The 27,075-nt window shown below is 34.9% G+C and overlaps 1 pseudogene; it reads right to left on the bottom strand.

Annotated features, from left to right (window-relative positions):
* Positions 1–15,341: 15,341 nt before the first annotated feature.
* LOC138803622 (U6 spliceosomal RNA) lies at positions 15,342–15,441 on the bottom strand (annotated as a pseudogene).
* Positions 15,442–27,075: the final 11,634 nt, after the last annotated feature.

Below are 27,075 nucleotides of genomic sequence, written 5' to 3'. Positions count from 1 at the left end.
GGTAGATTGACTATGTGCTTATAACAAATTATGAAATAGATTTTGGAAGTATTGCAAATTCCTAACCAGTATGAATTAACTTCCGCTCTCCCCACCACTACACACAAATATTTAAGAGTGTGAACAGAATTATTTCAAGTAATATACTGTAAATGTTACTGCAATATCTAAAATTCCCTTGAAAGTAATAGATTCTACATTCTATTGAAATATTAGTTATTTTATTCTAGGAAACTTTTGGAACAGTAGATTGTATATCTTTGAAATGAAAAAGGTCAAAAAATAGTAGCATAAAAGTTTTAGAGGAAGTCTGTCTTCAGCAATATATATATATATATATATATATATATATTATATGAAAAAGACATACATTTTAGAGATTATTTGTCATCAGAAATATATACATATATCTGAATTTATGTGTAGAACAATGTAAATTATAGTGAAACTAAAATATTAAAACATAATCAAAATTTAAAAAATACATGAAACCATGTACCAGTGACTCACGCCTATAATTTTAGCTATTCTGGGTAATGAGATCTTAGAATTGTGTCCGAAACTAGCCCAGACAGGAAAGTACATTTTAGGGGGATGGGAAGGTGGCTTAGTGGTAGAGCGCTTGCCTTGCATGCATGAGGCCGTGGGTTCAATTCCTCAGCACAGACATAAGCAAAAAGATAAAAGCTGGAAGTGGCGCTGTGGCTCAAGTGGTCGATCTCTAGCCTTGAGCTGAAGAGCTGAGGGACAGCGGCCAGGCCATAGTTCAGGCCCCACTATTGGAACCCCTCCCCCCTGCAAAAAAAAGTACTTGTTAGATTCTTATCTCCATTTAACTACTAAAAACAGGAGTTACCACTGTGCCTCAAGTTGTAGAATGCTAGTTTGAGCATAAAAAGGCTTAGGGATAATGCCCAGGCCTTGCAAACAACAACAACAATATATATTTCATTAATTTCAAAAAGGCACCTTTTAACTGCTGTGAACATTTATTAGAAACATGAATATATCCCTCTGGAAAATGTTAAGTTAAAACTATAAAATATATTATATTAAAGACATGACTATTTAGTTTAAGATATATAGGTAATGATTAGGAATTAAGAATAATGATAATATATTGGGACTGTTCTTTTATTCTATTTTACTATAGTAATAAAATGATATTTGTAATGATTGTATAAAAATACTATTGTTTGGTATTTGAGTTATAATAAGCAATAAACATTTTAAATTGATTTCCATAGGAAAAATTCATTTTCTTAATGGTATCAATTCTTTTTTATTCTTTTCTTTTTTTACCTTTTCCTCACTTTTAAAAAAAAATTATTTTTTATTGTGAACATACTGAACAGAGGGGTTACAATTACATGGGCAAGGTAATGAGTACATTTCTTATCAAGCATTGCCACCTCCTCCTTTGTTTACCCTTCACATCCCTTCTCAGGGTATCAATTCTTTTGTAATGTCAAAACAATTAAAAAATTAATCCAAGGCTGGTTTGCTCTAAGACTATATTTGTTTTCTTGTTCTAGTTTTTATATGTTGGTAGAAATTAAAATTCCAAAAATTCAATGGATATTGGTATTCAGGAACATCTTTATAGGTACTAATATTGGAGTTGCTTAAGTGGAATTCTTTTATTTAATTTGTTATTTTCACAAATAAATCAAGATGATTATGTATTTTGTTTCTTTTCACTGCTATAGGCTCTTACCTTAGAATAATTTTTTTCCTAGCAAAGTAGAGAATAAAATTGGATTGAGGAAATAACATATGACTTTCATAGAATGCAGATGCATAGATTTTGGTCATCTGTCATTTGCTAAAAGTTTCTTCTAGAAAAGGTTATCAATTACTTATAAGTGATGCATAATTAATAGATTTTACAGTTATCACATACACTTTTTGATTGAGTTATCTCTGTATAAACTCAAAACAAAAACGGACCAAAAAAACTCAAAATACACAGAAATCACATTTTTGTTTTAAACGCTGTAGTTTACAAAGAATTTTTAGCCAACAATGAAAACATCTTTTTAGGTATTCTACAATTTGTGTGAAGTGTTTTTAACTATAGTTTTCTTTTTTGCTGACATGAAATTCACATGCAATATATAATCTCATTTTATTGTATACATTTTAGTGCTTTGGAAGTAAATTGTACAATAATAGGTTTTCCAAGCCTAATTTTCACAAACTTGCATTTCTTCAAATAGAAATGCTGTAAATTTTAGAACAGACATTAAAATAGATATAAAATTCACTTACAGGAATTTGTCCAGCATATATCCTCTATAGTGTGTCTTTTCAAATTTGTTTTTGGGGATTATTTCCAGGGTCTCACACATATTATTCAAGTACACTGTCAAGGAATTACATTCCCTGTCCAAACAAGTTTTTTACTTCTCTTTAATACATACATAGAAATGTAATGGCTGGATCATATACAATTCTCTTTGACCTTTTGAAGACTTGAAAACTTGCTTGCCAAAATGATGGCAGTATTATACAAATCATTCTCCTATGTAGAGTTTATCATTTTCTCCACAAATGCATTACTATATTTTGTGTCATCTTTTTATATTAGGGTCATACGTGTGAGTTTTCTTTGTCTTTTTTCTTAGAAACTAAAGAGGAACTTATTTCATAGGCTCCTCCTATTGACTATTAATTTACATATGTTCTTCAAAGAAATATCCTATTCAGGTGAAAATTTATATAGAATTAGAAGATATAAAAATACTTAAGATTCAGAAATATTGTAGCATTAACATTGTAGCATTAAAAAATATGTTCCCTGTATCTGTTGGATATGTTTTCACTTCGGTTATAGTATCCTTTGAATTATGAAAAGATATCACTTGATATAATCCAGTTTATTCTTGCTTTTCTTTAGCCACTGATGCTGTCCATGTCAAATTTTTAGAAACCCTTACTGATGCAATGTCATGAAATTTTACATTTATGTCTTATAGGTTTTCACATCTCACATTTAGTTTGATAAACATTTTTATTTTAAATTTTTGTATAAGTCTGGAGGCAGGAAGGGGGCCTGAAGCTCATATCTGTAACCCTAGCTACTGAGGAGTTTGAGATCTGAGGATCACAGTTTAAAGCCATCTCGGGTAGGAACTTCCACGAGAATCATATCCAAGAAACCCCTAGAAAACCAGATCTGATTCTGTGACTCAAGCGGTAGGGCACTCACATTGAGCAGAAGAGCACACAGACAGCGCCTAAGCCCAGAGTTCAAGCCCCATGAATGACAAAAAAAAAAAAAAAAGGATTGAGGTAGTAGTCTAAGATCATTCTTTAAATCTCGAGAGACAATAGTGTCAATACACCCATTTAAGATTTTATTTTTATTTCATGAAGTCATAGGATAGTTTTCAAATCTATTGATCATAAAACTAAGAATTTATTTTTGACCAATCTGTTACATTCTTCTATGTATCTGCTCTTATAGTAGAACTATTTTATCTTCACTACAAAACATGGTAATAAGATTCAAAGCTAGTATGAAGGCTGAAGCGACACCATTTTACAAGATTTTTCTGACTGACCTGTATTCCTTGAATTTACATATGAGTTTATTGAGCACGTGGACCAATATTCTACAGAAATATCTAGATGTTTGATGTCACTCATATTTTGTACCTTGGAAAAACACAAGACCCCAGATATTATACATAGAGAAATGTCTTTAGAGAATACTGGAAACAACTAAAATTAATTTAGGACTGAGTTAATATTTAGATAGTGCTGTAGCATAAAAAATCTGAATGATAACAGCTTGAGCTGTACAAGAGAGGAGAGTGAGAGGGGAAAAAATGATAGACCACATAGGAGCTATATGTGTTTCAAAAAACAGAAAGACTTCAGAGAAGAGAAGGAGAAAAGTAAAGTGTCCTGAGTCAAGTGTCTTTTTAATCCATGTAATAGTTTGGACCAAAAGTGAGTGAAAAATGGGAAAAATAAAATAGAAAATAAAGCATTGTATATACCTGTTACAATGTAAGGAAATGTAATAGGATGTAATTAATTCCCAAAGAATAGGATGTAATTAATTCCCAAAGAAATAAGAGAAAGAAAAGCTAAACTCTAAAGGTAGAAAGAAAGAAGAGAGAAAAGAAGCAAATTAAAACCTTTATTAATAACAATCACAAGAGTTTTGAAGTGGAAAGGCAGTGGGAATATTCTAAATAACAATAAAAATTGCTAGCGTGGATAGAATATGGATCACATTTTATCATATGTAATTTTGAAAACAAATACTAGGAATGACAGTTTCAAAGTCATGATTTAAAACTTTATTTGGATTATAACTAGGTAGTATATCCCAGTGATAAAACATTGGCCTAGCATGTGTGAAGCAATGGTGTGATCTCCCAAACATTACAAAGTACACACAAAGCACACACACACACAAACCACATAAACACACACATACACACCACATACACACATTTGGAATATTTATATTATCTTATTAAACCGAGGAAATTATCACAAATAGTAAAAGTATGTTAATATATGTAATCTTAATATTGCTCGTACTATTTCAAAGTTTATTAGAAATAAAATAATCACAATATACTTGGATTAAATAAATTGAAAATTAATAGAAGACATGAGAATCTTTGCAAATAAATTTAAATAATAAACATTTTGAAACATATGTCCTTTTATTTTGACAAAAGATTGATGTTACTGGTGTTTTAACTCAAGATTTAGAACATGATAGCGAGGTGCGCTATATAACACTAGCGATGGCTTTATCGCTAATCATTTCATTCTGAATAGTTTTATAATAAGGTCACAGAGTTTCTCAGTATCTCTCGAATTACAAACCCTATTTACACTTCCCACCATAGCTAGAAAATGGATACCACAAATCACAATGCCGAGCTCAAACTTTTCTTTTAATCCAAGTAAAAATATTTCCAAAAAGTGACCAAGTAATGAAGCCTTTCTTAATAAAGTATGTGCTTCTTGAAAATACAGTATTTGTTACCTGGACAAATACATTAATAACTATAAGAAAATAAATTTATTTAAAATCATTAGCCATTTAAAAATTAAGAAAACAATTTTTAAATAGTCACATGTTAAATATTATAAAAGCAAAATACATATGTCTGAATAATTTACATGTGTAAAAATCATGCAATAATAAATTAAGTAATCCTACAAATCTGAAAAAATGAATTACCCTAAAGAAACAAAAGAAATCATTTAAGCACAAAATTTGAAATTTAATAAATAAAATGAAGTGTACTCTTTAGTTGACTTAATTAAGTGTAAACCCTCAGTATATCTATTTTATAATAAAAATGCATTAACAAAGAAAGCAAAAGTACCCATGGATCAAGAGCAACAGCAAAAGCATCAGTAGTTCTTCTTTTGAGTGTAAAAAAAAATCGATGGAAGAGATAACAATGTTCCTTCCCTATGAAATGTACTCATTACTTTACCTTATTTATTTAACTGTAACCCCTGCGTACATTACCATTAAAATAAAATTAAATTGAAATTAAAAATAAACCAAATGATATACCAATTAAGAATTCTTAGAAGCCATTGGTTAAAAACATTGTAAAAAAACTGCCCTAAATACCCAAGGAATATACTTTGATGATAGTATTTAAATATGTCAACTTCAGCAGAAAAGCAAAAAGTTTCAAAACTGTTACAAAGTAAAGTAATAAATCAGAATATATTACTGTTAATAATAATCATAAGATGAATTTATAGTGGTAGTCAAATATGTAAGAAATGAGGCAATTTACCATTCATTTGCACTTAATAAGTGAGAAAGAATTTTTTAGGTCTTTTTAAATTATTATAAGATTAATGAAGAAACTATTCTTTCACATCATATGATAATCAGATGAAGCTGATATTAGAGCAAAGAACAGATTTTACTAAGTTTTTGAATGTTCATGTATATACTTACTTTGGTTGAGGGAAATTCAGGGTCTTTCAACTTGGGGTATATTTTTCTTGCGAGGCCGTCGTCATATTAGTGGTTAATTTTAGGATAGGGCTTTCCTTTCCACAAGAACATGCACCTGATCTGTCCTTTTAGCCTTCCCATTATCAATGGCATCCGAGATGAACACCAACTTGTCCAGCCTGCTACCTTGACTGGCCTGGATCCACAGTCCTTCCAAGCATAGTAACTAGATAGTGAAGGATGGTGGAAATGATCCAATGCACCCAGCTATAGATTGAGAAGGAATTCCACTAAAATTTTGGCCTGTGTTCTGTTCTCAAGGATCCTAAATAGTTAAGAGTACCGATAGGACCCCCTAGTGCCAAGCAATAACAGTATTTTTAAAGCAATTAGACGTATATATGACTTAGGCTTGTGATTACCTCAGGAAATGAATGAAAGAGCAGTGAAGCATAGAAGACAGGCAGAATTTTAACTAGGTACTCAGAGGCTGAATAAGCTTAACTAGCTACTCGGGAGTCTGAAATCTCATGACCACTGTTCAAAGCCAGTCCAATAATGAAAATACAAGAGATTATCTTTAAAAAAAAACGGAAGTGGCTGAAGTGGTAGACCACTATCCTTGGTCAAAGAAGCTGAGGAATAGTTCCCAGGCACTATCAAGCCTCAAGAATGATGAATGCATGCATGAGCACATGCACATGTGTGTTTGCATACTCGCATGTGCATGAACACACACACACAAATGAGTATTTCAATGTGAAGTTCTTTATTTTTTTACCTTACTGTACTTTAATTCCCTGTATTAGTTCACAAATTAACGAAATCAGATAAGAACCTATTTACATAAAATTCATCATGTTTCTCTAAAATCTACACTCTTTTTGGAAGCCTGCTTTTATTTGACCCAAAAATAAATTATTCAGAAAGTCAATTCATCATTCTCAAGTCTATAGTATTAGATGATTGCTTAGGTTCTTCCTAGCAATATGATTTTGTGAAATCCTGCATCAAGCAATATATTTCTTTCACTAGAAGGGAAGCCTCTGTCAAACAATTAATAATAGGTTTTTCACCTCCTGGCATGCATCTGTATTTATATTATCTTCATATATTTCATGATCTGTGTATGACAAAGACTAATGTGAAAGTAAAAACACCCTTCTCAGCGCTTAGCATTTGTATACCATTCATAGATATGAAGATGCTTAAATGTTACTGAAATTGCTTTGGAATAAATAATGTTCACCCTGACTATCTTGAGAAAGAAGAATTGGTTTCTCAGCACTTTAGGTAAGAACATCGGGGAAGGAAACAAAAGGAAAATTGAGGAATAACTAAACACATACATTCAAATGAAACAAAACAAGACAAGAAAACACAAATTAATTCAGCACTCATAAACCTGCAGGAAATGCAAAGATTTTTTTTAAAAAAATCAGCTATGACAAGCTTATGAAAATCCTGACTACATGGGAGTGCACTGATGTGAGAACAGTGGCTAAAGCCCAGATTATACAGAAAAAACTGTGCATAATACCATTCACTTGTTATTCTAAATTCCCGGAAGAATAAGATAAAGTGGACTGAGTCCAAGATCATACACAAGTAGGAAGCCAGTTTCTATCTGAAAGATTATCAGGATAATTTAGGGATGGGCACATGACAAAGTGGTAAGAACATCCATTTAGGGGGCACAAGACACTGAATTCAAACTGTAATATTAGGGGTATTAAAGAAAAAAGCTATGATTTTAAATAATTGGAATAATTGTAACACTTGAGTATTTTAGTGGAGAAAAATCCATTAGAGAGATAGAATGAACGCACGTTCCAATGCTACTTTAGTGATAATGTTTAGTGGTACTTCAGACAAAACAGAGTTATTTTGCAGATGAGCATGGATGTGCATTTGGGTGATGGAAATACTCTACTTACACAGGTGTAAATTAAATAGATTTTTTTGGGTAGATTGTAGTTCTTGAACTAAGTGCCTGGGTGATGTCCCTGAGCTTTTTCTCTCAAGGCTATCACTCTATTCCTTTGAGCCACAGTTCGAATTCTTATTTTCCATTGGTTGTTTGGAGATAAGAGGCTCATGGACTTTCCTGCCCAGGATGGCTTTAAACCATGTTCATCAGATCTCAGCCTCCTGAGAAACCTGGATTCCAGGCATGAGCCATCGATGTTTTTAATAATTTAGTAAATTGTATACTTATAGAAGTTATAAATTATCATTGTAACCTGTGTAATATATGTATGTATGTATATATCAATGCATACAGATAGAAATAGTTTAACATATTTTTCTATCTACAGTACATATATGAAATCATCCTTCATTATAAAATAAAATGGAAACAAAAGTTAATGAGAAGAAAAACAAAGGGAATTGTTACACGTTTCTTTTTGTTGAATGAAATATGTATCAGTTTAGAAAAAACCATCTCTACTTTAACAAAATGGATAATTGCTATTAATTCCAATCCATCTATTTGCCCATATTGTGCATCCTCACACATGAATGTCAAAATCAAACCACACTTTTTGTGTGTATTTAACTCAACTGTTATAATTTAGGGGATTGATGAAATAATCAAATAAAGATTAAAATAATAGTAAGTGAGGCTATGAGTTAGAGCTGAAAAAGATTTTAAATATTATAATACCTAATTAAAATGTATATTTCTTAGTTTTATTTTGTTGTTGTGTCTCTCATTCATACATTAGGAAAGTACATAGAAGGTTCTAACTAAATTTATGTAAGTATTAAAAATATATTGAAAGAATATGGACACAGTGTGGTTTTAGCTTATTGAGACATGTAGAGGATAGTGTGTTTTGAGGACTTGCAATACGTTGTGATGGAGATGAAAGGAAGGATGAGCTTATTCTAGAAAACTGACTAGAGGATTGCTCCCAGAAATATAGTGATGAATTCTTCCAAAAGGTTACAGTAAAATCACTTTCACAACCTTGTTCATTACTGCAATATTCACCACAGCCAAGTCATGGAAACAGCGAAGATGCCTTTTGGCAGGGGGATGTTTGGAGGAAATATGTCATATATATACAATTGGGTTGCACCTATCTATTATGAGGACTGTTACATTATTTGCAAAGAAAGGGATAGATCTAAAAATATGTTAAGTAAACGAAGTCAGAGCCTGACACACAAAGGACCCATGCTCTGTCGCATATTTGGAAGCCAGAATTTTATGCAAGTTAAACAGCAGTATTAACCAAAGCTTTCATTTTTCAGAGCAGTATTTAAAGGTGTAATTTCTTATAAAATTGAACTTTTAATCCAACTAAATTAATACCAGGAAACTATCACTTGGAAGATGTGAGGGGAAGTCAAAGGGAAGGAATAAAGAGAGTTATGGAGGAAAAAAGTGAAGACATAATATTCAATGCAAATAATATGAAACTAGAAAAAATTAAAGTGGGGTGAGGTTTGGAAGGGTAGGGAAAAGTTATATAAAGATCCATTATATTAAAAAAACTCATTTTTTGAATGGAAATTTCCGTGTACACCTAGTTAAGATAATAAAAATATGATTAATAATAATGGAGACATTTGATCTTAAACTGTGTTCTCTTAAACCATGAGTCAATATAATAATTTCCTCCTCAGAAACTTTCTTTGCAGGTATTTTCCTCATAGTGACAGAAAAGTGATCAATGCAATGAATATCAATACCTCACATTGCACATATAAAATCATAGTAAAAATGTTAGAATTCATCACATGATAAAATAACAGGTAGAATGTGCCAAATGCTAATTGAATGTTTTTCCAAGTACTTTACCTATGGTATATAATTTAATCCTCACAATAATTCCATAAAGTTGAACTACTTACATTTTTAATTCTTGGATGATAACATTGAAGTCTTCAGAGTTGGAATTACTAGTATAACATTGCACACATGGTAAGTGTTAGCCTGAGGATCATCTCCCACTGTATCAATTAATCTCATTCTATTTTATGACGAAAATACTAGCACTTAGTCTACAAATTTTAGGAAAATTTCCCAGAATTATTGTTTTCACTTTCACAATATTTCACTTTATCTTTGTTAGAAAATAGGGAACTGTAATATGAAAACTCAAAGTTCATAATCAATGCATACCTCCCTGGTGAAAGGAACTGCTAAAGTATAACATTCTTGATTTCTAGCTCAAAATAGTAGAAATCATATTTTATCCCTTCACTCAACACTGCACTGCCTGGGGACCCTATCTCTGTTTAACACTGTCTTACTGAAAGAATGACCTCCCCAATTCCTGATGGAAACAGACTGCAGGTCTGATGGACCAATCATTTCCACATTGTAGGTCAACTAAGTTGTTTACCTTTCTAAGTATTTTGATTGCTTTTTATACCCAACATTTTGAGAGAAAGGTACTACTTTAAAATGCTATTAAAGCAACACTGATATAAAAATCACCTTTGACCCCAGATACATATTTTACCTTTCCTATACTGAAAAATGCACTCTGAACTATCATTAATGTTAGGAATGAGAGGATAAAAAATCATAGACACCAAGACCTAAGTATGAATTAAAGACTCAGCAACTTGTGAATACTATTGGTTTAAAAACACATGAAGGGCGGGGTAGGTGGCTTAGTGGTAGAGCACTTGCCTTGCATTCATGAAGCCCTGGGTTCGATTCCTTAGCACCACACAAGAAAAAAGAAAAAAGCTGGAAGTGACGCTGTGGCTCAAGTGGTAGAGCGCTAGACTTGAGCTGAAGAGCTTAGGGACAGTGCCCAGAGTTCCAGCCCCACTACCGGACCACTCCCCCCAAAATAAAGACATAAATAGTACCATTTTTTTTCAAAATTTCTTATAATAGTGAAGATTCAATTATAAACTATTAACACTTGAAAATAAGTCATTTTCATGGGGGTAGAACACAAAACACAAGTTTAATCCTAATCATATTAAAAGGCTTTTATTTGTACTACAAATTCATTCTTATAACTACAAAGATTCTAAAAATTACTGAAGCACAGTGACAAAAAATAATTTAACTGCATCATCTACATTCAAAGGAGACAGTGCTAATAAAAAACAAAATTATACTAATAATTAGGTTACCCAATTCACTTACATTATTTATTCTATTTCTTTTACTTTCATAAAAACTGGCTTTTCATAAAATGATCCATAAAAAAACCTATATACCCACTTACATTTTCAGATCTTAACAATATTTTTTCAGAAATGTCTTTAGCTGTATAGTCAATGAACTAAAATATTACTAAAATATTTAAATGGTTTTCAGAAATTGCAAGACTCGCTCTGGGATGTTATTTATATTGGAAAAGATATTTGAAAAGCCTTATTTGTTAAAGTTGTGATAGTTACTCCCACAAAAGAACCATTAATGAAGAAACCTTTGTATGTGCAAAACAACTTCAAATGCATCCACAACCTGGAGATGACACAGGTTTTAGTTTTTTTTAATATATATCTAAGAAGCATAGCTACAATCCTGATTTTCAGTCAATATGATGTGATATTCAAACCTTAAAAATACGGGGTTTTGTTCAAGCCCCATGACCGACAAAAAAACAAAAACAAAAAAACAAAAAAAAATACGGGGCTTATTAACTTAGTGTGAATAGATACGATCTTACAAAGAAAGTTATTTTCAACAGAAATCCGGAAAGAGTTTATCCACCTTGAGTTTCACAGAAATAATCAGAGAGTAATACCTATTTGGTCAAGTCGGTCAAAATCACTCCATGAATATTTCTTAAAAATATAACCAATTTAAGAAGTCAAATACATATTTTGTACTGACAGTCATCTTACAGCAATAACTTACTACCTAATTATTTATTCATCTTTTTACCTAACGTATATTAAGAACTGAAAATGATCTCTTTTATCTAACTTATGTTGTAAATGCTTTGATTATGGTGATGTTATAAACAAATAAAATGTACAGAAGGGTGGTTCCACTGAAATGACAGGACAGAACACTGATAAATAAAAAACATTGCAACACAGTTCATTTCAGCATGACCCTGTTCATATTGGCAAGCAACATTGCAACAACACACACACACACACACACACATATATAAACACACATGTGTGCACAAGTACACACACATACACATGCATGCCAAATTCAGGGTTTATTTTACAAAAAAATATTAATGATTAGGACGAATGATAATTTGCCTTATTACAAAATAATACATAATGCAGTCACCATGGTAGTTACATTTTATCTGCCCCTCAACATGTGACCACTTAATTTATTTTAGGTAATTATTTAACTAATTCATTCTTTCATTAGTTAAATACTAATACTAGAGCTTGAACTCAGGGCCTAGCTCTGTCCCAGAATTTGTTTTTTTTTTTTTTTTTTTTTTTTTAGTTTTTTCAAGGCTAGCATTATATTGCTTGTACCACAGCTCCATTTCTAGCTTATGCTGGTTACTTTCAAACCAGAATCTAATGGACGTTTTTTTATTGGTCTGGTTTCAAACCAAAATCATCAAATTTAGTCTTTCTGATTATCTCGGAATAAAGACATGAGCCAACACTGTGGCTCCTACTTTTTCCTATACTTATCTATTGCACATACTTGGATAGCAATTTAATATTGAGAGTATAGAAGCAAGATGTATAGTGATTATATTGTTCTGTCAGAAATTCAAGTTAGTAATGTAAATTTCTTCTTAAGACCATACACAAAAAATACTTAAGAAGAAATCTGATGTGTGTGTGTGTGTGTGTGTGTGTGTGTGTGTGTGTGTGTGTGTGTGTGTGTGTGTGTGTGTGTGTGTACTGTTGCAATACGTTTCACATATAAGCACTGTGCAGGGGTGTCCAGACATTCACAGTAATTGCGTGAATATCTGCCTTGAGCTACCAACTCATGGACAATGTCAAATTGTCCACTCTAGGCTTCCTGAGGAAGAGGGGTATACTCATCATCAGCCCTAGCATTCATATGAGTGGCCTTTTTGGAAATTAGTCTCCGCACTGTAGTAAGCTGCAAGAAAAGCACTCTAACACTGAGCCACCTTTCCAGCCCAGATGGAAGCAACACAGATGCCCCTCGGTAGTTGAATGGATCAAGCAAATGTGGAATATATACACAATGGAATTCTATGCCTCCATCAGAAAGAATGACATTGCCCCATTTTTTAGGAAATGGAAAGACTTGGAAAAAATTATATTAAGTGAAGTAAGCCAAGCCCAAAGAAACATAGGTCCCATGGTTTCCCTTATTTGCAATAGCTAGTATATGTATGAGTCAAGCAAAAAAGATCAGATAAAGTGAAGTTAGGAAAATGAACCCAAAGATATGTATTTAAATATTTTTTTCTTTCATGCATTTGTTTCTAACGTATTTATAAGATTATTTGTTGCTTTGTATGTCCCTCCCCCATAGTGTACCCCTTGCTTTCACTGTATTTGATGTCGGTATAATTTGTGGAAGGGAAGGGGAAAAATAAGTCGCTTTAATAAGGATACAAGTGGATCGTTGCCACAATGAGAAGTACACGTTGTCACGTTGAAAACGAACTTTACAACTTTGTTGGGGGGAGGGAGTGGGTGGGGAGACTGGGGGAGGCTGGAAGGGATGGGAAAGGTAAACAAAGGAGGAGGCTAAAATGCTTGATAAGAAATGTACTCACTATCTTGCCCCTGTAATTGTAACCCCTCTGTACAGTATTTTCACAATAAAAACAAAACAAAACCAAACAAAAAAAAGTAATTTAAGTAGTCATGCAAAGGACTTTTATTTTACTACTGCATTATACATTTTTTCTAATGCTGAGTACCAATAAATAATGAATGTATTAGAAAGCTCTTAAAGCTCATATATTGAATAGTAAGTTCTCTTACACTATATCATTGTATTTCCCAAATCATTTACGTAGAAGGCATTGTTTCCTCTTTTCGCATTTCTAGAATAAGCTGCACATGAAGACACCACTGGTCCTCATTTTCATTCTTTTCATTTGAATACAGAGGAAAGTCTTTCCTCTGCTCTCTATCAATTTCCTACTCTCCAGTTAGAATAATTTAAAATAGTAAAAATGGAAAAAGAGAAAATAAATCATGGTGGAAAAACATGCAGAAAATTCACCGGATTTTTCTGACCAGTTCAACCAACGTGAACTATTGGGGATATACATGGACACCTCATTCACACTAGTACTCAAATTCTCTGGTTAGGCAATTCTGATGAAGACAAGGAACAAGATGAAAACGTGAGGAATGGTATCAATTGCAATAAAATAATGGAGAAGAATGCAAGCAAATTTCTTCTTTGGGATGCCGAAATTAATCGGCTTACTGCAGTGCAGAGACTACTTTCCCAAAAGGCCACTCACATGAATACCAGGAATGAGGATAAGTATACCCCTCTTCATCGGGAAGCCTAGAGTGGACATATAGATATTGTCCATGAGTTGGTAGCTCAAGGCAGATATTCATGCAATAACTGTGAATGACTTGGCACCCCTGCATAGTACTTATATATGGAATAATACCAGAATGGATTCTTTCTTAATTCATCATGATCCAGATACCAATCCCCAAACTAATGGCATCTTGACGCCCTTGCATCTTGCTGCTGGGAATAGGAATAGCAAAGATATGTTCTATCTCCTTCTGTTGAACCATTGTATCAAACCGGGTCTGAAGAACAACTTGGAAGAAACTGCATTTGATATTGCCAAAAGGATAAGTATGTATCACTACCTCTTTGAAGTTGTGGAAAGCTGTACAAATTATTCTCTTATGTAGTAATGGTTTGGTTAAGTTTCTTAAATTTCAAAGGTGCCATTCCATCCTTTGTGTCCCTACAAAATATTTTGATAATAAAAAGCAACAGCAATATCTTAATTTAAAAATTCATGGATTCCATGGTATTGTTCCACGTGAATTGCCTCACTTTGATGTCAAAATGTATTCAAGAGTTGATTGTATGCATCTATAATGATTTCTGCAGAGCTTGTCATTTTTTTAAAATTTTAACTTATCTGTTGTATAGTATAGAAACTAAAGTTATTCCTGGTGCTTGTCTGAAAAAAAAAGTATATCTAGGTTTGTATAGAGTCCATAATCTATTTCATTATCTTCTAGATATAATACTTTGAAGTCTACATTGTTTTATAATATATAGATTCATTAATAAATGCGTCCTTTCAGATTACATTCCATATAAAAAATTCAAGTTTTGTAAAGGCTATGCTATGTAAGGGCCTTTCTAAGGTGAAGATTTAATACACTGATGTCAAACTAACCTTTAATTCTATGAATTACATGTATTGTTACACTTGTGTTTTTGTAATCAACTTTTTAATAACTGTTTGTCATTTCTTGCATTTGTAGAATGAAAAATATGGAATATTTCACGAATTATTGTATCATCCTTCTGCAAGTGCCATGTTAATCTCTGTATTGTTGTCATTTGGGTAGACCTGCTGCTGAAGCATGTAGTATCCTCTAAATTTAAGTAGTTAATGATGCAATCTTTATACAGGCATATATCCTTGGTTGCCTATTTGTAACAAGGAACCCTTATTGTCCCTAAAATGCTATTGATCTTATTTCTCTAAATTTCTGTGTATAGTGGGAAAAACTTACATTGTTTGGTCGATTACTCACATTTGCAATTTTTTGTCAATGACTATTTTGTCGTTTTCATTTTAAATTTGATCATATTTTGAAGCCTTTATAGCGAAATCCAAAGGTGATGGCTTTTCAAGTACTTACTTATCAACTGAGTTAACTTTGTGGAGCTAATGGATTAAAAGTAAGCCTTACTTAAAAGCTACTTCTAAATTTCTGCAGCTTAAAATTTCCTAAATGAGGTCGCAGTGGTACAAATGTCTTCCTGAACCTTTACCCTTCTTCCATGTAGGAACAGACCAACCAGAACATCTTACACTGACAGCATAGATTGTCTTACTGGAACAAAACTAATTTTAGTTACAAGGGTTCATAGAGAGATGAACACTTCAGACCGAATTGTTCAGAATAGAAGGTATTTTATCAAAATATAATTGTTTATTATACCTATCATTTCAAAAGTAGCTAAAGCCAAGAAGGTGAAAAAATTGTTCATATGCATGTTTACCTAATATCCTGGCCAGTCTACCATCCAACCAGGCAGGAACTTACACTACTGACTTTCTATCAACAAATATTTCCATAGCTCCTGGAGAAGTCCATATGTTTCTCCCGGATATTAGGACTTAATTTGGTAATGTTTTAATCAAAGTGTTTCCTCTTGCCTCTAGGCTGTAAATTTACAAATAGTAAGGTTCTATGTTTAATTCTACCAAAAACTGAGGTAGAGATAATGGAATAATACTTTAAAGCACAGTTGCCTTTGATACCCTAACCACAACAGAACAATGCATAACAATTTCTTATATTATATATACTTATATATTTTATATTTATATGTGCTGATCTTAAATTTCACGCAGTGAACCTTACTAGAATTAATTGATAATTTAACAAATAAATTGAAATTTACTCCCATAAATAGATTGGAACATAAATAATTAGGTTTAGAATATATATTAGTATATAAAAAGTATCAATGCAATGTCTTCGGTATGAACTTGTGATACCTTCTAACTGTTCTTGGTCTTCTGAATTCACATAATAAAAAAAAACAGTAAGTATTGTTTTCCTCTAATCTAGAAGATATTTTACACTGCTGCTGTATTTATTGTGTTAACTCACTAGTCCCAAAGTGTTTTTCTACGTATTTCTGAAACATTCTTACTGATTACACCCAAATTTTGCTGATATGATGCCTAAAAACTATTATTCTTCTGCAGTACCCACGGGTCCAAGGATATCAGATCCCAGTTGCCTGCATCACTAGATAATATGGGCAAGACTTCTCACCTTGGCCCATGCAACATGCTAAGAGAAAGTAATTGAAGACCCATCTCAATTTCTCATTTCCTATAATATTTCAGTACTAAAATACCTCGCAGGAATTAGCAGTAAGCAATTGTGAAATGTAAGACAACTTAAAATGAAAGATGAGATCACAAAATATGAGAGAAAGTACTGTAGTTCAAACTTTCAATTTACAGATGCCCAGCCCATATGAGTGAACAAAATCACAAATGTCACAAGATTATTTTTAATACCCCACTCCTAATGATGAATAAAAGATTTCAGTCCAGCATAAGTAGGCCAAAAAATCCCTGGAATGATAGATCCATAATTGTTCTACCAAGGCTAGGAAAACTTGACTTAGAGGTCAAATATAATTTCGAAAAACATTAATTGAGAAGACCCTTAGAAATTCAAAACACTGGTACTTCAGTAAATCTTGGTTTTGTACTCTAAAAATGTTGTCATTCTCAAACCAATGATAACCTACATTTAATCTCTTGAAAGTATATTCCTTTTCAAATAAACTTTTAAAAATCATATTCACCAAAATAACACTTGACAGGTAGATGATAGTGACATTAAAAGTTTTTCAAGTGTAGGAATCAAGTTACAATAGTTGATTTATTTACCCAGCCCTAATGCCAAATAAGTTCAACCAGTCATTAATGGGTAGAAATAGTATCTCCCACCATTTGCGTTGGTCAGTAGGTGCCTTCCAGAAATGTGTTAAATAGATCAGCCTCCCATAATTCAAACCCAAATATTAGCTAATAAAGTAAATTTCATCACATAAGAAGGTACATTTTAAAAAGTCACTAGTAGTTGCCTTATCATTGTTGCCTTATCATATAATTTCCCTATCTGTCAAACAAAGTAAGAAATATGATTTTAAGTCTTGAATATGGGTACTGATCAGAGATGTGACAAAGATAAAATCTGTCTTCTATTTCTATCATATTCCTCTACAGTAGTAAATTTAATTTTCTTCTTTTTCTAAAACTTATAGGTAGTAGAAAATATCATCCCATGTAAAATAAAATAATCACACACCATTGTACAAAGCCATTTATAAAAACTGGTAGTTAGGTATAAATTCTAAGTGATTTTTAAACTTTCTTGGTGACTAAAGATTAATCTTCCAAAAAGATGAGAATAAAATCATGTCTAGGTGCTTCACATCTCCAGTCTTGCAAATTGTTATTGCAGATGAATGAATTATGGAAATATAAGCTGACATCAGTTCAAGTATATGTGGGATTGAAACTCCATGGAATGTATATAAATCTTTCAAAGTATTAACAGACAGTTTAGCAGAATGACTATCAGGAAGTTGAAACCAGAAAGGAATAATAGTAAAGACATAAAATGAATGAAAAATGGAACAAGGGGCAAGTACAGCTAGAATACTCAATGTACAAATGTAATAAAGGAAGTGGTGAATCTGAAATAAATCTTGGAGAAAGGGTTGGTTGAGAATGATAAAAAGTGACTCTGATCCAGAAGCATTGGACAATTAGTTGGACATATTTAATTGTAACACACTTGCACAACCTTTTGAAATTCAGTTAAAAACACAACTACAAACAAAAACAAACAAAAATCACAACCAACAGCAATCTTTAGAGAGTATGTATATGAGCTCACAAAATTTTAAGCAGTTAATGAAGCGCTGTCATGGGAGAAGCAAACAAACTGTTGAAAGAGGGCAGTTTGGTGTAAGGGAGAATTTTGAACACATTTAAATAGATTGTCAAAGGTTATATATCACCTACATCTACTGCAAATATTTTCTTCTGTGAGTATTCTTTTTTGGGGGGGTGTCCGGTCATGGGGCCTGAACTCTGGGCTGGGCGCTGTCCCTCAGCTCTTCAGCTCAAAGCTAGCGCTCTACCACTTGAGCCATAGCTCCACTTCCGGCCATTTTCTTTTTGCTTATGTGATGCTGAGGAATCGAACCCAGGGCCTCAGGCATGCAAGGCAAGCGCTCTACCACTGAGCCACTTTCCCAGCCCCCATTCTTTGAGTATTCTTTGTCTGAACTGGTTACTCCAGTCCTGAGGTACACTTTATAGTTTGTGGAGATAGAATGGAAGAAACAAGAACAAGAACGCATTACACCACTGGAGAGAATACAGTCCTCTATGGTTTCTCTCATCTTTCTTCACTACTCTTTTCTCATACTTTTAATAAAGTCAAGTGATTTTGAATTACATCTTTCCTTCTTTTTCAGAGAATTACTGTTTGGTAATTAAATGTCAATTCACAAATTTTGATGTCTTTTTTTAAAAAGAACTTTGAATTTAAATTCCACTACAACCTTGTTTCACACAGTGAGAATATATTTCCTGGGTAAGGACAATTCTCAAGGGAACCTACAGGATTCACAGCAAGGTTTGTGAGGCTTGTTTGTTTAGTGTGAAAATGAGTCATATTCACCCATATTGCTAGCTCTCAGCTAAGTCTCCACGGATTTCTTTGCATGAAAGCTTATTTTCCCAGACAATTTTAAATTGTCTTAATAGTCTAAGTTGTTAAAACGTTTGAACAATTAAAATTTACCTGTCATAAATTTTAAAACTCTTTTGAAATTCTTTTATCAGAATCGTGAATTCACCTATCTTAATCCTGCCTTCACCATCAAAAACAGTTAACGTGTTGTTTTCATGATATAGTGTCCATGGAACTATTTTCCAGTGCCTTTGTTATGCATATATATGACCATATAAGCTGATGCTGAGCAAAATGAACTCCAAGATATGGAAACAGAAATATTTATTTGCGGTTGTTGGTTTTTATGTACTATGTGATTTCTATTTCTTTTGAGATTTTCCCCTATGGTTTATCCCCTGCTGTGTTTGATTTTGGTACCATGTGTATTGTGTATACATTTACATTAATTAGGTAAGGGAACAGGAACAAAAAAATGGTGAGGCAAATAACAAAGAGCAAACCAATGCAATAGCAATTCTCACAAGACAATAAGTTGGAAATGTACATTAAAACTTTTGAGGGGCATAGGGGTGAAGGAAAAACTGTGAGAAAAATGAGAGAGGGGATAACAAGTTTGAAAAGTTATGCATTCAGTACCTTACAATTGCTGTAACCCCAGTGAACATTAAAATTTCACATTAAAATTAAATTTAAAAAATAAGCTGATGAAATAAAATTTCACTGCTTTGGTATAGTAAATATTATTCTGCATGTAGTAACTTTTAAAAAATCAGTATTATTTGGCATCTAATTTGAATTAATTACCTCTTCTTTTTCAGAGGGTCATCAACTGGAATGATATCCAACTAGACATTTTTTTCACAATATACTTGCCAGTATTTTGAAAATAGAATAAATTTAGTACTTTCTTATATTAAAAGAGAAAACAGTTTAATTCTATGGAAACCCATAACTTTTAAAAGTAAATAAGTTGTTAAGAGGACAGAATGTATGTGGTCTTCAAAATTCCTATGACTAATAACTACTCATTTTCAAATTCTGAACATTCCATACCTGAGAGATTCAAAATATACCTGTTTGCATGTTATGTAATTCTGCAATAGATGCATTTTCCAATTGGGTGTTACGGACTGAGAAGTGAACAGAAAAAGAGCCACATTCTGATTTGGGATAAAACTATGAAGCATGTTATAATTAATTCTTCAAGAGTAAGCAGTTGTTTATCAGATTAAGCTATTATTTCATGACCATCAATCACAAGATTTATGCCATAAAGTCATCCTAGCCCACCAGTTTCCAACTTGTAGGGTGCACCTCAAAATTCCCTTAATTCACATCAAGAATAGCTTATCTCCATTGTGAAAATACACTGCACCTCTGCTAATGTGATGCCCTCCGTGTTCTGGAAAGAACACCACAATAAACTGGGTTGCATCATTTTTCCTCCACTGGTATTCTTGCAAATATTATTTATATTTATACTTTTTAACTATCATAGATAATCAGGATTCTAAGATTGAAAGATTACAGTTCAAAGCCTGTGAAGACTCAGGGTCTATGTTGAAGGGGTAGAATGATGCAGGCTCCGGCCTCAGGATTATCTGAGGACTGTGTTTGAGTATTAGGAAAACTCTTGGTATGCCGGGCTAGAGAGGGAAAATGTTCTCTCTCCCTATCTCAAAACACATGTCACAGACTCCTGGGAGCTGATGAAGGAGCTCTTCTGCTTGCTTAATCATAGTTGAACAGCTGGTCAAGCATTTTCCTGAGATTGGAGAAGTGGTTTGAGCTTGCTCTAAAATAGTTTAGATAATAATATACCAAGACAGGGCTGGGAAGGTGCTCAGTGGTAGAGCGCTTGCCTTGCATGCATGAGGCCCTGAGTTCGATTCCTCAGCACCACATAAGCAAAAAGAAAAAAGCCGGGAGTGGTGATGTTGCTCAAGTGGTAGAGCTCTAGCATTGACCTGAATTGCTGAGGGACAGCACCCAGGCCCAGAGTTAAGGACCCATGACTGGACCCCCCCAAAATAATAATATACCAAGGCATTGTCTCATAGGTCAAGTAAAAATATTTCTGTTGAAATTTTTGTGTCAATGTCTTCTTACCAAATCTTGGCAAAGATCATGCTTGCTTGTCTTTAAATACCCACTAACAATAAAGCATAGCATGCACTGGCAATTGCTGTTTGCACTATGCATCCCCTGTGTCCTGGTGATTTCGTTACCCTTACGCAGGAACCCCAAGGCACTAGACAATACAATTGGCACCCAAACAGCGACCCTTCATTGTTGAATTCAGGAAGGGATATTCAGGTAAGTACTTTTAATGACAGGGTGATGGGACAAGTTAAATCTACTCCGTACTTACATATGCTTAAACATTTCCTTGCTGCTTATGGTCTAAATATTTCTTCTTCTGACATAGAAATATGTATTAATGTAGTTAGGGAATGTAATCCTTGGTTCGCCGATGAAGGAATATTAGATGTTGATAATTGGAAACGAGTAAAGAATAACATAGAAAGAGCTATTCGAGAAGGGGAAAAGATTCCTATTAGATTTTGGGTCATTTGGGCTATTTTACGTACCCTTTTTAAAGCTTAGAATGAGGAAAGATTAATAGCAGACTTAAAGAAAGAGGCCACCCTTTCTATTGTAGATTTACAATTGGACTCTGAGGTTAAGGACGGAATTGATAAGGATGCATTGCCATTAACAGAGAAAAAACAAGAAGTAAAAAAAAGGCTGAAAGGAACAAACTGAAAGTGTAAATAAAATGTCTGAGCAAATGGAATTGATTTAATCAAAATTACAACATATGTAGTGGGAAATTAGCAGAGTGAAAGGAGAACCTGAGAAAGTGAAAGTAAAGCAGCCTTCGGCTCCTTCACTGGCCGATGCAATTTTTACAGCATCATTCCCTCACAAAACAGAAGGCTCAGACAGTGAGTTTGATGATGAAATGCCTATATTTCTCTTATCCTGTAATTCAACCACCCCCTAGGAATGGTGTATCTCAACCAGCCAGATATGAAGGTGCTGCTGTTGATGATATTGGTAAACTTAAGAAGGCAGTGATGTTGTATGGTCCTTGTAAGGTCCGCTCCAGGATGGCGAGCAGACTCCACCCTCCTCCCAGCAAAGTCTCCACCCAGTACCTGCGTTACCTAGGCAACTGCTATACCTGGAAGAGGTCACATCTGCATCCCCTGAGGTCACATCTGAATTTGGTGTGGCCACACCTTTCTCTGCCCATACCCTACATAAGGCCTAGCCCAGGCCCAGAGGCACTCTCTTGCTGCTCTTTTCTAGCTCTCTCTGCTCTTTGCTCTTTTCTAGCTCTCCCACTGTTCTTTTCTAGCTCTCTGTTCTCTCTCTCTGCTCTCTCACTGTTCTTTTACCCTAGATAAGGCCTAGCCCAGGCCCAGTGGCACTCTCTCCCTGCTCTTTTCTAGCTCTCTCTGCTCTCTGCTCTTTTCTAGCTCTCCCACTGTTCTTTTCTAGCTCTCTGCTTTCTCTCTATGCTCTCTCACTGTTCTTTTCTAGCTCTCTGTTCTCTCTCTCTGCTCTCTCAGTTCTTTTCTAGCTCTCTCTGCTCTCTCTCTGCTCTCTTGCTGCTCTTTTCTAGCTCTCTGCTCTCTCACAGCTCTTTTCTAGCTCTCTGTTCTCTTGCTGCTCTTTTCTAGCTCTCTCTCTTCTCTCTCTTTCCTCTCTCTCTTTCCCTTCTCTTTGCCAGCTCTCTCTTTCCTAGGCCTTTCCCAGCCGTGTGGAATGCCTACCTTGCCTGGTCCCAGCAGGTCTACTCAATAAACCTACCCCTTACCTGAATACCACGTGAGTGGTGTTGATCTTACTCGGCTACCGCTTTTTAAAAACCTAACATAAATGGTGCCGTGACTCAGATAAAGTGCTTAAAGTCAGGATAGCTGGGATTTCTCTCAGGATTTTTTTCCCTTTTTTTTCTTTTTTCTGTTTTTTTTTTTTTTTTTACCTTTTTGCTCTGAGGAATACCCACAGTTCTGATGGCCTTTTGCGAACCCATCTGTCTGTTGCAGACACAGTGCATCGATACCATTGCTCGCCTTCACATCCACGTCCACACCACTTCTCTACTCTGGTGAGTGACGCTACTCTATGGTTCTCTGTTGCTCTCTCTAGAGGGCTCTGGGGGAAGTCGGGACGCAGCTTCTGCCTGGTCAGCTCTCCTTCACTCACCAGACTGACTCTCTCCTACTCATTTAATAGGGTGCTGCGAATCATGTCTGAGCCATGAAACCCCTTTGAAATGTCTCCTGCACTCCCTGGAAAATCAGAGCACCTCATTTTTATGCCATTCTCAGATGTAGACAGTTTTTGCTACTGCAATGGTAAATGGTCAGAATTCTGTTTGTTTTCGGGCTCTCTTTGCTCTCTCTCTGCCATTCATGGCCAACTTTCCCTATCTCTCCCTTTCTTTTTTCTACATTTTGGCTTGTGCCCTGAAGAGTGCAACGCTGGCTGGGTCCCAGGGACCCCCTCTAGGTTCTCTCTCAAAGGCTAGCCAATTGTAGTCTTGGTCTATTTGTTCAAATTGTCTTTGCCTTTTTTTTTTTTTTCAGAAATTCGCCATCTTGAGTTCGCCATCGTGGCCACATGGTGGCTTAAGGGTTTGGCCCCATCTGACCCTTAACCTTCCACCAAACTTACTACTCCATCCGGCTATTCTAAGGTGCCTTGCTAACAATTGGCTCTTTTCACAGGCCATGGTAACTGAGGCCCAAACATGTGATGTGCTTTGTTAGCAAATAGGTCTAAACATTGTTGTCAAAATTTTAGGTTTTGAGTTTTGCCTTTTTTGTTTTGTGTTCTGTATTCTACTGACTACATGGTTCTAAAATACTGGGCATATCTGTGCTAAAATTCTCATCACATCAAATGAGTTTTGTCATTTCAGAATATTTGTTGGCAATTCTTGATAAGCCTTTTTGCTTTGCGTTGTGTATTCTACTGACTATATGGTTCTAAAATACTTGGCATATCTGTGCTGAAATTCTCATGACATCTAATGAGTTTTGTCATTTCAGAATATTTGTCGGTCAATTCTTGATAAGAACCAGGTAAGCTCTACTTATTCTACTTGATCTCCTTGTTGCTTTAATTGGAAATAATAAAGGGCTTTTGTGGCAAAGATTGCAGTTCAAAGGCAGCCCGGGCTGAAAAATCCCTAAGACTCCATCTCCCAAATAACCTGCAAAGAGCACAGCTGGAAGCATGGCTCAAGACTATCTCTAAGCAGCCAAAAAATAGCAATTGTAACTCAAAGTGGTAGAGCAGTATCATTGAGCAGAAGTGCTCAGGGACTGTGGCCAGGCCTTGAGTTCAAACCTCCTTGAATACCAACTGGGACAAGCCATCCCAGCAATGAGCACCTAGACTCAGCCAGTCTGGGGAACAAGGGAACATGGAGAGGAGTAAGAGGAGATGTCACATCAGGTACTTTGTTCCTTCCCTTTCAAAATTAACCAGAGCCGGGAGGTCAGGGGAAGTAAGAAGCCTGCCCATCCAATGTCTATACCTGTCTACCTATTAATGGAACAGGAATTTATATTCTTTCCTTTGTCACCTGACTTCGCTACCTAGTCACCAGATGTCAGAAGTAGCTAGGGACATTTCTACAACATTTTCAGCCCCAAGTCATTCCTCTTGACATTTATTTGCTCTCTAGTATTTTTTTCCAGCCCCTCAATGATCATGAGACTTCTCCAGACTTCATCTAAGGACTCACGCCACCAAGGGACAGCTGCTGCTCACTGCCTTCTCTGGGAGGGGACCAAATTCCAGCTTTTTATCCCTATTGTTGATGCCTCCTTGTCAGCAGGAAGTAGCCAGAGAGAATCCATGCCCTATTTTATGATTATTAAAAGGCTAGAATGTAAGGTCTGATCCAGGATGGCAAGCAGACTCCACTCTCCTCACAGCAAAGTCTCCATCCAGTACCTGCGTTACCTAGGCAACTGGGACACCTGGAAGAGGTCACATCTGCATCCCCTGCGGTCACATCTGAATTTGATGTGGCCACACCTTTCTCTGCCCCTACCCTAGATAAGGCCTGGCCCAGGCCCAGAGGCACTCTCTTGCTGCTCTTTTCTAGCTCTCTATGCTCTCTGCTCTTTTCTAGCTCTCTTAATGTTCTTTTCTAGCTCTCTGCTTTCTCACTGTTCTTTTCTAGCTCTCTGCTCTCTCTCTCTCTGCTCTTTTGCTGCTCTTTTCTAGCTCTCTGCTCTCTCGTAGCTCTTTTCTAGCTCTCTCTCTTCTCTCTCTTTCTTTTCTCTTTCCCAGCTCTCCCTTTCCTAGGCCTTTCCCAGACACATGGAGTGCTAACCTTTCCTGGACCCAGCAGGTCTACTGAATAAACCTACCCCTTACCTGAATACCACGTGTGTGGTGCTGTTCTTACTCGGCTACCTCTTTTTAAAAACCTAGCAGTCCTCAGTCTCATTATGTTAAGAAATTGTATAATGGGCTTGCCTGACATTACAATAATTTTGTTCCAGAGGATTGGAAGATGCTTTGTAGAGCCTTGTTTAAGAAACTGAAATACCTACAATGGCAAATGTGGTTTATTGAGTTATGTACAAAAAGGGCTAGACAAAATGCACAGAGCAATAATCCACGCCTGCAGATGTTCATATGCAAGTGAACTCTCCTGAAGAGATCCATGAGGAGTTAAGAGACATAGGTATTGAGGCATGGGAAAGGATTCGATCAGAAGGAGAGCATTATGGCTTTGGACTAAAGTAATTCAAAAACCTAATAAACCCTATGTTGAATTTTTATCACGATTGAAATTGACCTTGGAATGTACTGTTGTGGGAGAGGCTGCAGGGCAACAACTGCTGCACATGTTGGCTTATGAGAATGCTAAGAAGGACTGTAGATGAGCCCTATTGCCTATTAAAGAATCTGGGGATGTGACTACATATTTAAGGGCCTGCAAAGACATTACATCTGAATCCAGGCGTATACAGGAGTTTGTTGAAGCTATGGCCACTACCTAGCATGCTTTGCAAACAAAATCCTGTAATCTAAAGTGTTTTGGATATGGTCAAATGGGACATATAAAGAAAAAAATTTAAAAGGCTACTGATGTTAACAAGGGAGGACCGGGAATTTGCCCTAAACGTAAAAAAGGGAAGCACTGGGCAAGGGACTGTAGATCAAAAATAGACAATAATGGAATTCCTATAAAAGATGTTTACCCTATGCAAGAAAACTCTCCATCGGGCCAGCCCTGGGGCCCAAGATTAATAAGCGAGGGCAGCCAATCATCTTTTTCCTTGTCCCTGCCACAGCCCACAGCGCCGCAGTGGACATACCAGCCTTAAAAGATTTTATTTTGAAAGGTGATGATAAGCCACAAAAAATTCCTACCAGAATTTGTGGACCTTTACCTGAAGGAATATTTGGCCTAATGACTGGTAGATCCAGTCTTAATGCAAAAGGAGTTTTAGTGTATTTATTGATGTATAGTATATTTAGTATATTTCGTATATTTATTGATGCTGACTCTATTGGGAAATAAAAAATTTAATGTCAGCTGCTACAGATATTTCCTTTAAAAATGGAGAAAGAATTGCTCAAATCTTGTTATTACCATATATATCTATTGGAAAGTCATTTACACCCCACATTGGGGGATTTGGAAGTACCAACCAACAAAATGTGTTTTGGACTACTCATATTACTAAAACGCAGCCTAAGATTAAGATTAA

The sequence above is a fragment of the Dipodomys merriami genome, unplaced genomic scaffold (genome assembly GCF_024711535.1).
Source record: "Dipodomys merriami isolate MVZ:Mamm:240054 unplaced genomic scaffold, mDipMer1.0.p SCAF_344, whole genome shotgun sequence".
NCBI lineage: Eukaryota > Metazoa > Chordata > Mammalia > Rodentia > Heteromyidae > Dipodomys > Dipodomys merriami.
Note: the sequence above shows the minus strand (reverse complement) of the source record. Positions and strands in the feature narration are given on the sequence as shown.